At 32.0% G+C, this 9,419-nt stretch overlaps 1 long non-coding RNA gene across 1 annotated transcript; it reads left to right on the forward strand.

The window, feature by feature from the left end:
* Positions 1-1,722: 1,722 nt before the first annotated feature.
* Positions 1,723-2,549, forward strand: LOC144557544 (uncharacterized). Its single transcript, XR_013512698.1, has 2 exons — positions 1,723-1,893; positions 2,314-2,549. It is a non-coding gene; the product is annotated as an uncharacterized LOC144557544 (long non-coding RNA).
* The last annotated feature ends 6,870 nt before the right edge of the window (positions 2,550-9,419 follow it).

Genomic DNA, 9,419 nt, shown 5'->3' on the forward strand with positions numbered 1-9,419 from the left:
TGCTGCTTGGATCATTTAGTGAAAAAACCCATAAATCTCTATGATTTTTTTGTCCAAGCTAACTACGGTATAACCCTGGTTATAAGCCGCAAGTTACTTCATTTGTTGTTGGACATAGTGTCTACTCCTGATTCGAATTAGTTTAATTTTTGAATTGATTTCTTTTGAGTTTTGATTAATTCTGCTTTTCTTTTTTTTTCGGATCTGTGATACTTTATTTTGTAAATAGAACAAAAGTGAACAAGAGAACAAAAAATGTCTGATAGTGGGACATATTATTACAATTCTAAGGAGATGGGCAGGCATAATTTGTTGTGCCTTTTATTATTCATTACTTATATTTTGGTTAAATTTTTTATTTAAGTTTTGACTTTGATTTGCTAATTGGCCAAGAACAGTTCTACTTTGAATTGTGCCAAACGGATTTTTAATTAACTTTGGGAAAATATTTTAATTATGTATCAATCGATTTTATGATTATGACATATTTTATAATAAACATAGTTATAGGGATTAAGTTGCAATTATGTATCTAACATGTTAATGAATTTGAACTCAATTGATGATCTACTTTGACAGAAATTATGAATCTGTCACTGTTGCCAACGTACGCTTTTTTTCATCTAATGATAAATTGTTCTTTATACATTAATTTTGTCGGAAATCAACATTACTATACGGAGTTGGCTACGATGCTACGCGTAGTATTGAGAGCCTTCGTGCAGAGTTTTCAGAATCCTAATGGTTGATTCGAACCATTCAATATTATCTCCATATGAATATGTACTTGCAAACCAAATTTTACATTTTTTAGAATCTTTTTACTATTTTTTTAGATAGGTAGAAAATCACTTGATTTGAATGGTAAAAATCTAAAAAATATAAAATTTGGTTTGCAAGTACATATTTATATGAAGATTATGTTGAACGATTCGGATCTACCATTAGAATTATGAAAACTCAAATATTGAGCCGTTGCACGGAGGCTCTCTATGCTACGCGTAGCATATTAGTATTTTCCTTACTATATCTCATGTGCAAAAATGTTCTAAATTATTTAAAAAAATAATATGGGGGTAAAAAGGAAAGAACAGAAGTTGAGGATTAATTTTTTAGTATTTAGAAAAATTTAATGTTCATAAACAATAAAGTGAACATTTGATTTGAAAATATAGACTATGAAAGAACTCCAGAAACGGTGCCTGCTTGTTAAATATCAAATGATATCGCTCTCGTTTTGGGGTCCGGATTATCTAAAGTAACTCAATATATGAGTTTGGATCCCACCGTCCGATCAAATCCAATCCAAGGAAGAACTCACAGAGAATCTTTAATACTCGCGCAGATTTTGTTCGAACGATCTAGATCCGAACTCAAACTTTGAGTTATTTTTGTTGGAAACAGAATTCCTCGTTTTGCTTTCACAATTAAACTTGACTTGAGAGTTCAATAGTCTTCTGGAATTATTCTCTTTACTTAAAAAATCACTCCATTCCTTGCCTCATATAAAATGCGAATTCGTATCCTCTCAGGTATTGCAGAGGATCACCCTCACTTTACGGTTTGAGGATTACCAGTTTGGGATTGGCTGTCACAGGGGCAGTATTATTGGGCTTTGAGATTCGTTCCAAGTTAAAAAGAACGGTCCAGATCTAATAATTGTAAAATATTCCCTTATCAGCTATTGGAGAGGATGTGAATTCATAAAATGCCACGTATCACCTTTCTCCTTTTCACCTTTTTAATGGGTATTCAGTATACCTCAGTACCGCGTAGGCGCGTACCTTTACTCATGTAATAGAAACTTCTTGTTCAAGGAAAGTGACCGAGAAAGGATCAGGCAGAGAAAGAAGAGAAAAGGAAATTCGAAATACCGATTGCTGTTCTTCAGAGGTAAATTTCTGATGTCAGTTCTTACCGCAGCTTTACCAGTCTTTCGGAATTTCAATTTTCATGTTATTTTACCGAGATTCGAGTTAATTTGCCTTAAATACTTATTAGAGAGGTACTCTTTCAAAAAGTTTATAAGAACTACCAATCGAAAAACTTTGGGGGTTGTATCTTTTGGATGGCAGAATCTTGCTATTGTATTGGGGATGATTCGGATCAGGATCCGATCTAATTGGACCCGTTTGGATCAGATCAAAGCATGTAAAGGCATCCAATTAGATTTGATGAATTATTTTATATAGGAAAAACTCTGTTAATCCCCTACGATTACATCCGGTTAAGTTACTATAAGCAAAATCATTTTTCCTGATATAATTTCCAGAATTAGAAAGGTTTTTTTATAACACTGAGATATTAATGCAGGAAGTAATTGAACTATAAAATGGAGTTTGTGTTGGTCATATCACTGCCATTACTTATTTTAATTCTGGTTGTGGCCCTCTGTTGCTTTCTTTGCGGTAGAAGCAGTTGATCATGTAAACATTATGAATTGTTGGTGCTACAATGTAAAAAAAGAAAAAAATATTGATCTGTATTGTGTATCTATTTGTTACAGAGCTTTTGCAATAATATTTTTAACACTTGAGGTCAGTTCATTATTATTAACAAACACCTTGTTTACTGATGCACTGAACTGGTAATGATGCATTTTTTATTTTTTATTTAAAAAAAAAAAGTTACCCCAAGATGGGGTACGGATTTTCATTTCTTTGTGAAAAAAATATAACTGAAAGTTTCGAATCATGCATGATAGAGCATGATAGAAAAAAGAACAGAAAACAGGTATGAAAGATAGTGCAAAGGAAAAGAAGACAAAAAACTATACCAAAGTTAGAGCAAAGGAGAGATCAGTTGTAATAGCTGACAATGCACTAACCAAAGGTAGTTAAAAGGTGGTGCCAGACAACTTGGGTACCACTTTGCTTCAACACTGTCCTCTGAGATGATCCCAAACTATCTTTCCTTGCTCACTGTTCTAACAGAATAACAGATGTGCTTTTTCATTGAGATAATGATACCATAACTTTGTAGAGTACGTGTAGCACAAATTATGGTTTTTCTTTTTAATTAAGATAGTAAACCCACTTCTCAAAATCATCACTTCATCATAGTCAAGAGACGAAACTAGAAAATTTAAATTGAGAGGCTGAAACATAAAATGCTTAGTATGTAGTAGGTGAAATTTGAACTCAAGTTTTTGCAATTACAAGCACACATTTATTATATTAAGAGGGAGGCTGAATTATAAGATTTAAAAAAAATATAGAATCAATTAAATTTCAATATACATGGTAAAATATTTAAATCTGAGGGCGGCTAAGCATCTCTATAATTGCCTCTAAATTCGCCTCCGACTTGTGAAAAATTATTGCATATCAAATTATGTTTGGCCACAGATGATCGAAATTGTAGTAGATACACATCTGAATAACATGTTCCCGTTATTCTAAAGGAATAACAATAGAAATCAACCGTTCAAAATCACTAGTGGTTTGCTAACGGGTTACCCGTGACCCGTTCCGGGTAACCCGTTAGGGGTAACGGGTAGGGCGGGTAGACGGGTAGGACGGGTACGGGTACAACCCGCAACGGGTAGACGGGTAGTTTTCCCAAAACCACTACCCTACCCGTTTATTACCCGTACCCGTTGCGGGTTGACGGGTACGGGTATCCCGGGTACGGGCGGGTTTTTTTTTTTTTTTTTTTTCCTTTCTGTTTTTTTCTGAATTTTTATGCTTTGAGATTCGTGCCAAGTTAAAGGACATCCCGGATGGAGTTTAGATATAGGAGTCCGTTTTGAGATTCATGCCAAATTAAAATTGATGACTCAGATCTCATTCTACAAAGTCAGGTATTGCACTGGATCTGAATTCTATATGGTGCCGCCAAAAAAATTTTGAAATTCAAATTTTGTAACGGGTCAGGTACGGGTACGGGTAGATGGGTACGGGTAGGCGGGTACGGGTTGGCGGGTAGACGGGTACGGGTTGGCGGGTAGACGGGTACGGGTACAACGGGTTTTTTTCAAAATTATGTTGTCCGGTCCGTTTATTACCCGTACCCGTCTACCCGTTTGTACCCGGGCAACGGGTACGGGTACCACGGGTAACAGGTACGGGCCGGGCAAAACGGGTTCAACCCCTAACGGGTTTAGCAAACCACTAAAAATCACAAGGGGTCTTTAAAATCATGTTTCTCCATCCGTAGGCTTTTCTCCAACCCTGTTACTCTCTACTTGAAAGAAAATTCCTTTAATTAAATCCTTTAATTTTGCTGAATTTGAATAGTAATATGTAGAAAAATTTGAAGAAAGAAACTAACCTATGATCGTATCCCACGAAAATATCAGCATTAGGTATAATTGAGAGCATTCTCGAAATCTTTATGCATGGTACATCTTCCCTTGCTTTCTTGTTGAATGTGATTTCATTGAAGACAACTATAAATAAGTGATACTTGTAACGAACTTAAAAATGAAACATTTGCATGAAAAGAACTATACAAGTAGTCACCCAGGAAGGAATAAAACAACCTGTGTTCCATTGTAATAGAAACGCTACTAAAAGTTGGTATACAAATACGTACCATCAATATTTGTGGGGTGGATGCATTAATTTCTACAATTATGGGATTTGAATTCTCTTCGATGTTTCAAGTTTCGTCGTACTTTCTTTTAACAATCAAAATCATTAATTTTCAATACAACGATTTTACGTCATTAAACCTTACAAATAAGATGAGTTCACGCTTGGTATAATTTACTTGTCAAGTTTGCACATTTTCCCCAATATATTTTATAAGAGGGTTCAAATGCCTCTATTTTTTGTGCCTCCATCATGTCTCCATTTTTAAAAGCCTTAATAACTCAAAATTTAAATCTTAAAATTCAAAATTAAACCGTTGTATATAAACTACATCATTTTATCTATGTATGTGTAAAAAATTATTGCATTTTAACTTTGCTTCCGATTTTTTTATTTATATAAAAAAATATAATTTTGAAAACCTCTTGTTAAGATTTGAAAACTACCCAAACCGGAAATTTGAAAACTATATCATTTTATCTACGTCATTAAACCAAACCTCTTGTTAAATTTGAAAACTACCCACACTGGAATTTTTTTTTTCCGGTAAATGGATATTAAAATCAGAATAATTTTTTCTGGTTTTAGGATTTTTTTTTAGGAAAAAATTTTTTTAGGAAATTTTTTTTTCATTTTTTATAATTTATTTATTTATTGTATTGAAGTATTACAAATATTTAATATATTTTTTTTAAAATATATGGAATACTATATAATTTGATTTATTCGAAAAACTACTACAAAAAATCCGGATCAACCTTTTTCATACCGGATTTGAAAATAATTTGAAAATACCGATCGTTAAATGCCTACCGTTGAACGAAAACTTAAACTGAATTTTTGAGGCACTAAACGACATTTTTTTGAAATTCCGATGCCTCATTTTTTTTCATACCTCATCATACCTCATATTTTATATTTTCGTTTTCAAAGTCCAAATTGTCGATCCGAACCGTTCAACAAAATATTTATACTAAAATATGCATGGAGATGAAATTTTATATTTTTTGGGATTTTTTTGCTATTTTTTAAGATAGGTACAAAATCACTGTTTTTGAACCGTTCAAAAAACAGTGATTTTCTACCCATCTTAAAAAATAGTAAAAAATTTCATCCCTAACCATATTTTAGTATGGATATCATGTTGAACTATGGGTTGCATAGAGGGCTGCGGTGCTACGGCTCAATATTTGAGTTTTCAAAATTCAACGGTTGATCCGAACCGTTCATCTTGTTTTCCATATTAATATGTGTTTGGAGACAAAATTTTATATTTTTTGGAAATTTTTTACTATTTTTTAGATATGTAGAAAATCAGTTTATCTAAAAAATTCTGCACCATTCAGATATTTGATTTTCTACCTATCTACAAAAAATAGTAAAAAATTTTCAAAAATTATAAAATTTGGTCTTCAAACACATATTAATATGGAGAACAAAATTAACGGTTCGGATCGACCGTTTGAATTTTAAAAACTCAAATATTGAGCCGTAGCACCATAGCCCTCTATGCAACCCATAGCACCTTAGCCTTACCCTCTTTTAAAAAACAATTCACTTGATATCAAGTGTGGCAATAACCCGTGGATGCAAGGTGTTTGAAGTGTGGACTGAATAGAAACGTCTCTTACTTTTAACAAATTGTTAAGATAATTTGATTACATATAAAAACATGAATTTTACAAATTTGAATACACAGTTCCGACTATTGAGAGTGTAAAAAATAATGTGAGCAAAAAAATAAAGAATTTTATACTGTTTTGAGCACACACTAGTGTTTCTAGTGTTTCTGGCCTCCTTAAACGCTGGATATATGTTTTAGAAAGTTTGTGCTATAAGTTTATTTCATTTTTTGTTTTGTTTTGAATATTTAGATCTATACATTACATTTGATTATTTTAACAAAAAAAGCTCCGGTACTTGTAAAAGTACAGAAAAATGGGGGAAATCTGAATATATAGCACGAAGAATTTTAATTTTTATAAATACAAAAGTTAATTAGCAAAGAACTAATGGAATATTTTTTTTCTGTTTTCTGATGTTTTAAATTTTGTTTCTAAAAAATAATTTTTTTTAGTAATACCATGGTCATTTCACACATCCTATGTTACCTGATACTCCTAGGAAACATACCCGTGTCTGACACGTATCCGACACACCAGCTGGCGTATCCTTAACTGCATGATACGGTCTCCAGACTACCACTACAACAATTCGTTGTTGTTGTTTAAATGTGGTAACTATTATACTTAACTTAATGTTGCATTATTGTATCCTGTCCATTATTTTTTTATATTTAATTTATATAATACAATTAAGAATAAAATTAATATAATAAAAAATAGTATATATAATAGGCGTATTGTATTCTTAATTTTTGAGAATTGTCATATCGTCGTACCCGTATCCATGCAACATAGCACACATCTTTTGATTAATGATGTCAGCGTCAACAGGGGGCCGGAATTAGAAAAATAAGATAAGAGTTGCTAGATAAATAAATATTTTGTAATTTCATTTTATGAAAGGCTAATACTATAAATTTTTGTAAATTTTTTTTTTCTAAGGATAAAATTAACTAACAAATTCTAATTAATAGGGGGTGTTTAGCACCCTTTTGACTCCACTCTTCCACCCCTAATTGTGTCAAAAAAGTTCATAGGTATATTATGACTTAATTTGTGACAAATTTCTGAACACGGTTACTTAATTCCATTTTTAGTTTAGAATATACATCCTGCTGTAGTATATATAGTACTGTAAAATTGAAGTTGACTTCTTGGATGTAAATTCTTTCCCTCTTTTTGTTTGTTTGTTTTGTTCTTGTAATCTTGTCTTTAAATAGATTCGAATTCAGTTGGCTATTATAAATTGAAGACCATTATGATGAGTTTGTGACTAGTCTGTGCGCATAATTTATTTATTGTGATTTGTTAACATGTAACGAGTCCTAATTAATTAGAGAAACGATGGAGTCCGTAACTCATCATGTCAAATTCCAAGTCATGCTTATAAAATATTTACTAGTAATTGTGCCTGTACATAGTAACGGGAGCAAATTATGTAGTAGAAAACATTAAGTTCCTTATAAGGAGGAGAGATAATTTAAATCAAATTTGTAAAGAAAAATAGTTAAATACTATATTTATCTACAAGATAACATATGTGAACTCTAGTGTAGTGGTAAGAATTTTGGCACCAACAGAACCCAACTGGGTTCGAATCCCGCCTTCAGCAGAAAAAAAGAAAAAGGGTGTGCGGTGCACAGGCTCGGTCCGCAGGTGCCGTGCGTGGTTCAGAGGTGCGGTCCACGGGTGCGGTGCGCGGTCTACGGACACTGGGATCATATGCGGCGCGACCAATGCATACTTAAGTGTTGAAGCTCATAATTTGGAAAATTCATTTATGTTAATTAATATTTGTCGACAAAAGCTTGTTTTATCACATAAGCTTCATGCTTGTTTTAATTCTTATAGGTGCAAAACTAGAAACATATGCCACATGCATATAATATCCGATCTGTATTGGATTTATATTCAAAAACTTAGATGCAGATATCCGATATCTGAATATCCGTATAGATAAGAATACTGATATAGTTTTACGTTTTAATTATTCATATCCAAATAGTAGATATATATCAAATATTTTAATATATATTATGAAGAATTTATGTTATTCACCATTATAATTAGATAAATATTACGAATTTTAATATTTTTTAATATTATTTTAATAAATATCCGATCTGATCTGTATCCAAGCTAGCTGGTCATCTATTTTTTTAATGCTAATATTCAAACTTTTTAATTATTAACACTTGTGTTTCTTTATTTAAAGTTTATAGTAGATATATATCAAATATTTTAATATATATTATGAAGAATTTATGTTATTCACCATTATAATTAGATAAATATTATGAACTTTAATATTTTTTAATATTATTTTAATAAATATCTGATCTGATTCGTATCCAAGCTAGTTGGTCATTTTTTTTAATGCTAATATTCAAACTTTTTAATTATTAACACTCGTGTTTCTTTATTAACCATTTAAAGTTTATACGTGTGAATGATTAGAGTGGAAAAAACGTGATGTGTCGTGATCAATGATGCGTCCAAAGGGTATGGTGCAAAGTTTCAGTACAATGATGTACTTTTTAAACCTTTAACACACGTTTAAGTTAAATTGCAAGTGCACAATTCTATCAAAGTAGTATTTGAAGTGTCGAACCGCAGGGAGTACGATAAAAACTTAGTTTAAACTTTAGTAATAAATTTCAGAAAATAAAATAAAGTGCAATAAAAGTAAATTGGGGGGGTTTTGTTCTAACAATTCCTAAGGTTGGGTTCAATACCCAAAAGAAAGGAGTTTGAAACAATAATTGTAAATAAAAGTAAAAGAAAGGAATTGATTTGCTTTCAAGATTTAGAGATCTAGGGGTCTTTGGTCTACAATCCCTTGCTAACTCTATTTATTCGGTATTTATTTGAATTCATGTATGATTTGATAAGGTTTCTAACCTAAAGTGTTAAAAAGGGTCACGGTCGTGAATTAATAACATGCCTAGATAATTTCGGACTTCACGGTCGTTCTTCACCCTAATTATCTAGACCCATTAAGCTCTTGTTAGCCTATATTGACTAATTACTTAATCAATATAGGTGTCCTAAGTAGGGGTTTGACTTCACGGTCGTTCTTCACCAAACCCTAACCCTTAATTTCTATAGTTCCGGTTATAGGTATCAAAGTACGGTCGCTTCTAACCTAAAACCTAAGATATTTGTGTTCATAATTTGGTACTCTCCTCTCATCCTAACTTCTTTGGATCTTTTGCTTAACAAATCGATTCCAAAGCGGGACTACAACGATTTCAAGTAC

The sequence above is a fragment of the Carex rostrata genome, chromosome 7, assembly GCF_964058835.1.
Source record: "Carex rostrata chromosome 7, lpCarRost1.2, whole genome shotgun sequence".
Lineage (NCBI taxonomy): Eukaryota > Viridiplantae > Streptophyta > Magnoliopsida > Poales > Cyperaceae > Carex > Carex rostrata.